Consider the following 8,433-nt stretch of genomic DNA (forward strand, 5'->3'; position numbering starts at 1 on the left):
TAGACCGGGATGCCTTACGTACGGTCACTCATGCGCTCGTGACCTCTCGTCTTGATTACTGCAACGCTCTCTACATGGGGCTACCCTTGAAGACCACCCGGAGGCTCCAACTGGTACAGAATGCAGCCGCGAGAGTTGTACTGGGAGTTTCCCGATACTCCCATGTCACACCTTTGCTTCGCGAGCTGCATTGGCTACCAGTTGTCTTCCGGGTGAGGTTCAAGGTGTTGGTAATGACCTACAAAGCCCTTCATGGCATGGGTCCGGAATACCTTGGGGAGCACCTGCAGCCGGCGTCAACTTCCCTCCCCCCAGTACGCTCCCACAGAGAGGGCCTCCTCAGGGTGCCACCGGTCAAAGAATGCCGACTGGTGGCCCCCAGGGGGAGGGCGTTCTCTGTGGGTGCACCGGATTTATGGAACCATCTTCCGGTTGAGCTCCGGATGGCGCCCGATCTCCGCTCCTTCCGGCGTGATCTTAAAACCCATCTCTTTAAACAAGCTGGCCTGGCCTGATGGGACGGGGTGGGATTTTTTTTTAATTAATGAATTTTAATCTTAAATTTGTATTAATTTTATGGGCATTGTTTAATTATGTTTTAATAATCTTAATTTTTGTATCTAGTCTTTTATGTATTGCCCTGTTCACCGCCCTGAGTCCCTAGGGAGAAGGGCGGTATATAAATTAAATTAATAATAATAATAATAATAATAATAATAATAATAATAATAATAATAATAATAATAATAATAATAATAATAATAATAATAATTTTGACTTTTTTTGCCTTGTACTCCGAGGTTTCTCAAAGGTTCCGGTCAATTTCGCCAGTCCTCAAACACTTCGGGGTGTAAGCCCCCTGACCCAGGAGCCCTGAATTCATTCAAGGACGCTAAGCGCTCCCTGGCCATTCCTCACCTGGTTTGATCTGTGTTTCTCTAGCTATGTGTCATCTTCTGCATTGCCGCAGCTTCGCCTCTCCCAGGGCTTTGCACAGAACCGGCTTTTGTGGTGGCCCTTTTGCCCGCCAATTTGTGGAGTTGGCTTGGATGTCTTTGGAAAGGAGAAGGACGGCCAGGTAGGCAAGGGAGGCAGCTTGATGGCCAACTTCAGAGGATTCTCTGTTCCTCTGGTCACAAGCCTCTCCGTCCAGCTCAGAGACGCCTCGGTGCAGGCGAGCCGGCCATCGCACTGTCCTTGCCAGGGGAACCTGCAGCTTCACAGCTTGGCAGCTCTTTCAGGGCCACCTGGAGCAGCCTTGGGCCAAAGGCCTCGAGGGAGGCTGGCACTCCGCGTTGGCACCAAAGTCTCTTCCTAGGAGTTGTGGCCTCCCTCCTTTGCTCCCTTCTCTAGGTTGCTTAAAAGGGCAGAAAATAGGTCTCTCCAGGGGGGACGGTCCCTCTGGCCACGAGCCAAGCCATGGGGCCACCACTCCAAGGAAGCCTCTTGGGCCGCTGGGCTGGCAAGACCAGAAGGAGGGTGCGCCTGCTTGGCCCCCAGCCCGGTAGCATCTGTGGGCCACGGGCCTGTTGTCCCCCCCGGGGGCTTCTCTGGCCAAACCCCTTCTTGGCTGCTTCATCCCCCACCCGAGGAGCCAGCCAGGAGTTAGCACGCTTTATACCCCTCAGGGCAAATTAAGGTGGTTTACAAAATGTAAGATGCCTAATACTGTAAAAGCAGTACGAGAAAAGAGCCTGAAGGGGTCCCTTGAAAGGGGTGAGGGGGCTCCCTCGAGGGGGCCACTGGCCCCTCATCCAGAGGGTGCTGCGAGGGAGCCAGGTGGCCTCCAAGGCCCCTCCCGACATCTTCGGCCCTCCTGTTATCCTGGACAAAGTCAAATCACCATGATGTAAAAAAGATGTTGCGACTCTGGGAAAAAGGCAGAGAAGAGCAACAAGGATGATTAGGGGACTGGAGACTAAAACAGACAAAGAACGGTTGCTGGAATTGGGTACGTCTAGTTTAATGAAGAGAAGGACGAGGGGGGACAGGATAGCAGTCTTCCAACATCTCAGGGGCTGCCCCAAAGAGGAGGGAGTCAAGCTGTTCTCCAAAGCACCTGAAGGCAGGACAAGAAGCAAAGGATGGAAACTCATCAAGGAGAGAAGCAACCTGGAACTAAGGAGGAATTTCCTGACTGTTAGAACAATTAACCAGTGGAACAAGCTGCCACCAGAAGCTGTGAATGCTCCAACACTGGAAGTTTTTAAGAAGAGACTGGACAGCCATTTGTCTGAAATAGTATAGGGTTTCCTGCCTGAGAAGGGGGTTGGACTAGATGACCTCCAAGGTCCCTTCCAACTTTATTATTATTATTATTAAAGTGACTCATGACTTTTTCACACTTAACGACCGTTGCAGCATCCCCGTTATTATGTTGTGGGCTCTGATGAGCAGGAATGAAGACACGCAGTTGAGTACAGAGAAACTCATTGTTTATTTAAGCTGAAACTGTACTGAGGATTTGGAGTCACCCTGCCACAATATATAGCCAGACTCTCTGGTAGCAACCAATCGGATTGAACCCATGTTTGCTGCCCAAAGTTGACCAATTGCAGGACCAGAGATGTCCTGTGCTATTCCAAAAGCCCAGTACATAACACCTGTGGTCCTGTGATCAAAATTCGGACGATCGGCAACTGAATCACATTTACGATGGCCGATCCCCTTTTGCGGCCTTCTGACCAGCAACGTCAAGGGGTGGGGGGAAAGCTGGATTCATTTTACAGCCATGTTACTAATTGAACAACTGCAGTGATTCATTTAATGACTGGGGCAGGAAAGGTCATAAAATGGGTCAAAACTCACTTAGCAACTGTCTTGCTTTGCAACATAAATTTTGGGCTTGATTGTGGTCATAAGATGAGGACTAGCTGTAATTTAAGTTATGAATTCTAGAAGCCTCTCTAAATCAGGGGTCCCCAACCATGGCCAATTTAATACTTGTGGACTGAAGTCCACAAGGCTTAAAGTGGCCAAGGTTGGGGACCCCTGCTCTAAATAATAAAATAATGATTACCTCAAGAGGTGCCGTATTAACTCCGGTTGGCACTCTGCCCATCTGAGTGTCCGAAAGATGCTCTTTGTTGCTCTTCTCTGCGCTCCTTCCAGAGTGTCAACACCATTTTTGTACCAAAGTGACCAGCGTTAGGATGCAATATTCCAAGTGTGGCCTCGCCAAGGCAGGGTAAAGCAGTCCCACCACTTCCCGTGATCTTGAAAGTAGGATCCCTCTGTTGATGCACCCTAATGAGGCACAGATCCATTGCAGGGGATCGGTGGTGGGGGATCAAGACGAGAGAGCAAGACCCTTTGCCCTGTTGCACGGGCAAGCCTTGACTAGTCAGAAGTGTGTGTGTGTGTGGGGTTCATTGGCCAGGCTTGTGCGAAAGTGCTCATGGGACAAAGAGGGGAGGAGGAGGATGATTGTGGGGTGCATTGTGGGGTGCTTGATGTTCTCTGAGCTGGGTGGTTTTCTTGCAGGCGTTTCATGACCCAAGTAGGGAACATCATCAGTGCTGGAAGGGAGGAGGAGGAGGCCCATCAGCACTGGGCATCTCAGAGTGCCCCTCCCCCTGCTTGGCCCTGCCCACTTGCCACCCTTCTCAAGACCACCGAAGGAGCCCCCGTGGCACCTTTGGTGAACTGCAGCTGACTTCACAAGATGCAAGAACGGCTACACTAATATGGGATGGAGGAAGGGGGGGTGAAGGGAAGGGGGCTTACAGGGGCAGGTCAGAAATGGAGCAGGGGCCAAGAAGGAATCCCGTGCGAGGCCAACTGCAGCAGCTCTCATGAGCTGGCCAGCTGAATCCCCGCTCTTCCACCCAAGCAGCCCACCTGGGAGAAATCTCTGGGGCAGCCCAGGGCCGCTGAGAGCCAGGAGCCCCACTGAGCAGCAGCAGCAGAGGCAGCCTTCCCCGAGGGAAGGAAGCGTCAGCCATAAATGCTGTTGGCGGCAAGGAAGGCTTGGCCTCGTGCCATGGCAGATCGGATTGGCTTCTTCTCCTGGACTGTGAGAACTACCAACAGCAGCAGCAGCAGCCACCATCTCTGCCCATGAAATAACAAAAAATAGAGCATACTTAGTGGCCCTCACAGGGAACTGCACCATCCTCTTCATCATCAGGACGGACCAAACTCTCCACTCCCCCATGTACTATTTCCTTTCCATGCTGGCCCTCTCGGACCTGGGCTTGTCCTTGGCCACCTTGCCCACCATGCTGAGTGTCCTGTGGTTCAGCCACTGTGAGATACACTTTGATCCCTGCTTGGTCCAGATGTTCTTCATCCACACTTTCTCCATTCCTGAGTCAGGTATTCTACTCTCTATGGCCTTTGATTGCTGGGTGGCCATCCAGAACCCTCTGAGATACATAAGAGAGGGTCATCAAGATTGGGGTGGGGGTAGCCCTCCAGTCCATTTGCCTTGCCCTGCCAGGTCCCTTCCTTCTGAAGTGTCTGCAATATGGGAGGGTAAATGTGCTTTCCTACTCTGTGTGTGTGATCTCCTAAAGGTGGTTCATTCAGATAAAAGGATCAGCAACAGGACTTCCTGTGGCGCCGCGGCACCGAAGACAGCCGCCTCCGGGCTGTCCGCTCCGCAGCTGTGTTTATCCATCGTAAACAGCGCCGATCAGCTGTTTAGATGGATTTGAAGCCCCCTCCTCGGGAGAAGAGGAAGGGGTGAGGCCCCAGGTAGGGGTTGAGCTCTCCGGGGCCGCCTGAGCTGAGAGTTTGGGCGGCTGAAGGATTGAGCCCCCCCGAAGCCTGGGTTGCTCCAAGCTGCGCAGCGTCTCTGTTCCGTGATTTTTGGAGCAGAGCCAGGCGTTAGCAACCACTCCTGCCAGAAGGAAATACTCTGGAGTATCAAGATGCAGGCAGAGCGGTACAGGAGGCTATGGTGATGTGGACTTTTATTTTTACTGTCTAGCTCAACGGATTTTATAGCCCTAAAGTGAAAGTGCGCAACAAGTGAAAGTGGGGAAAGATGGCGGCCAAGACTTCTAAAGCTCCTCGGAGTGCGGGGTTTTCCCCGGTGCAGCAGACCTCGATGCAAGCTTTGCTTCCTTCTGCATCTCCTCCGGCATTGACGCTTAAGGATTTACAAGATGCTCTTAAAAAGCATTCACAATTAATGTCTGATATGATGGATGAAAAGTTGAAAAAGCTGGAGGAGAAACTGGAGAAGAAGATGGATGAGAAGTTTAGAGCAATGAGGGTAGACATCTTTTCTATAATTGAAAGTGTAGCTGAATGTGTGCAAGAGCTGGAGAAAAAAGTGGAGGATCTTAGTCAAAAGAACTCTATATTAGAAGTAAAGGTATTAGAGAATGAAAATATAAAGGACAAAATGGACGGAGAACTGAGCCTTGTTCAGTATCATCAGTTGCAGTATGCTATTAGAATTAGGGGCTTAAAAGAGAATCCTAAAGAAGATTTAAAGCAGCTGATCTCTGAGGCTTTGGAAGTGGTATTGGGCCAGCCAGCATCTGAAATTGAGGGAAATATGGATAAAATCTTTCGTGTAAATTCATGGATTGCAAGACAGAGGAAGCTACCCAGAGATGTGGTGGTCTATTTTACAAAGAGAGTAATTAGAGATGAAGTCATTCAAGCTGCTTATGATACTAAGTTGGTAGTTGCTGAGCAAGAAGTTCTGGTTTTAAAAGAGATTCCTCCAAAGATTTTAAGGAGAAGGAAAGATTTTGCATTTCTTACACAAGAACTTAAGAAATGTGATATTAAGTTTAGATGGGAGATTCCAGATGGACTGGTGGTGATGCACGAAGGTAAAAGACATCGTCTGGTTACTGTGGCCCAGGCACGTGATTTTTACAGCAATGTTTTAAAAGCGACCCCCCTATTACTTTTGGAAGCTGCAAAGGGATTTGGTGAGGGAAAGACTCAAGATGTTGCAGATAGACAGACAGAGGAGAATGGTGTCGGAGGGGATCAAGTTACAGTCTCATCGGCTGCAGCTGGAGAGCAGAGGATGTCGCGTGCCTCCCTAAGACGAGCGAGACGGAAGCAAGAGCAAGACCAGCAGAAAGTCATGGAACCTTCAAAGTGTACTTATAGTGAAGTTGTGGAAGGGGCGTGGTCCAAAGAAGTCATAGGGGTCATGTCAGAGGTGCTTCAAAAATTTTGGGGCGTCAAGATTGGTGACTAAATTTCTAATTTAGAATGTCAGTGGGTTAAATTCATCATAGAGGAGAAAGAATTTTTTTTAATATTTAAAATAAAAATTCATCATAGAGGAGAAAGAAAGTTTTTCAGGTTGCAAGAAACGTATATTAGGGTAATGGATTAAAAGTATTTATTGAATTTAAGATTGGGTATGCAAGCATTTAACTAACAACAAGTTGACTTTTTTTAAAATTATTACACATAAAGGGTACCTAATTGGATTATTAAAAATTTTTTTTAATTTCTTTATCTTTTATATATATTTTCTTTTTTTATATATCTTTTTTGAGTCATGCTAGATTGTATTTCTTTTTTACTTGAACTTAAGGATGATTTGGAATTAGGAATAAGGATTGGGACTAAGGAATTTTATTTAGCATTTGAGTAAAGCTCTTTTTCTGTTTTCTTCTTCTTTTTTTATATATCTGTAATATTAATATTGTTTGTAATCATTTTATATGAGCTAGAGGGTGATAGATTTAATAGTTTATTGTAGATAGCATATGGATGCTTATGTTTGTTTTTCGCTTTTATACCCTGCATTTAGCTCTGGGAAGTTGGGGGGAGGAGGGGGGAATGGGGGAGAGGGATAGGGAGGGTTAGATAGGGGTGGGGGAAGGGGGGACTGATAAAGTTAAAATGTACTGTAAAACTTTTTAAATTAAAAAAAAAGGATCAGCAACAGCCTGATAGCCATGCTCTCCTCCACAGGGATGGATTTCCTCCTGCTGGTCCTCTCCTACGTCTGGATCCTCAGGACCATCCTGGGAGTGGCCTTCTCCCGGGCGCTCAGCACCTGCACCTGCACCTCCCCTCTGTGTGGTCCTTGGCTTCTACATCCCCATGCTTGGGCTCAGCATGATCCCTCGATTGTGGAGGCAGGTGTCCCACCTCACCTTCATCCTCATCGCCAGCGCTTATCTGCTGGTGCCCCCCATGATGAACCCCATTGTGCCCAGTGTGAAGACCAAACAGATCTTCAGGAGAATCCTCAAGAAGTTTCAGAAGGAGGGAGCACCATGAGAGCCTGGACTCGGTGGGACTCTGTCAGCATTGTGGTGTACGATTTCACATCCGCCATGGACTTTTTTCACCCATTACTGTAATTGTGCTGCCACCACGTAAGTCTAGACCCGCTCACAACTTATGGTCGTAAGAAGAAATAATTTGGCTCACATTATGTCCAAATTTAAGCTAGGGACAATACCAGGCTTGCTTCCAAACAGCGACCTCTAGTGGTCAAGGGGTGAACTTTGTTGAAGTACCCACATACGCAAGCAGCACCCCGGTGGCTGCTCAGCAAATAAAAGGCTTGTCCCCAGGCACGTGTAGAGTGCCCCCTAGTGGTCAAAGGGCAAACTTCCTTGAAGACCCTAACTACACAGAAGGTGCCCCTAGTGGCCAAAGGGTGAACTTCCCTGAGTCTCTGACCATGCAGAAGGTGCCCCCTGGTGGTCAAAGAGCAAAGTTCATCAAATTTGTAAAAAATACCTAGGAAGTTTTCTGTACCTAACCTAGCCATGGTGGAGTGTCCCACTGATTCAGAAGAACTGGTTTGCCCAGACAACCATGATTTGCACAAAGATCCTGCTGTAAAGCCTAAGCGTACAGTAAAACCAACCCAGAAACTCAGAGAAAATTATGAGGCAACTAGAAATGATTTTTCCAGTAATCTGTCAGAGTTATGGGACAAAACTGCATACTGCATCTCAATTTCGCTGAGCCTTAATGGTAATCCTGCTGAATTAAGCCCCTTCATGGATTACTGCCTTGTCGTGGCGAAGGGGCTTGCGTAATTCAATGAAGCTATGAGCTATGCCGTGCAGGGCCACCCAAGACGGACAGGTCATAGCAGAGAGTTCTGACAAAACGTGATCCACTGGAGAAGGAAATGGCAACCCACTCCAGTATCTTTGCCATGAAAACCCTATGGACAGTACCAAAAGGCAAAACGATATGACGCTGGAAGATGAGCCCCTCAGGTCGGAAGGCGTCCAATATGCTACTGGGGAAGAGCAGAGGGCTAGTACTAGTAGCGCCAGAAAGAATGAAGCGACTGGGCCAAAGCCGAAAGGACGCTCAGCTGTGGATGTGTCTGGTGGTGAAAGGAAAGTCCAATGCTGTAAAGATTTTTTCTCCATAGGAACCTGGAATGTAAGATCCATGAATCAAGGAAAGCTGGACGTGGTCAAACAAGAGATGACAAGACTGAACATTGACATCTTAGGTATCAGCGAACTAAAA

The sequence above is a fragment of the Vipera berus genome (genome assembly GCF_964194415.1).
Source record: "Vipera berus genome assembly, chromosome: 4".
NCBI classification, from domain to species: Eukaryota; Metazoa; Chordata; class Lepidosauria; order Squamata; family Viperidae; genus Vipera; species Vipera berus.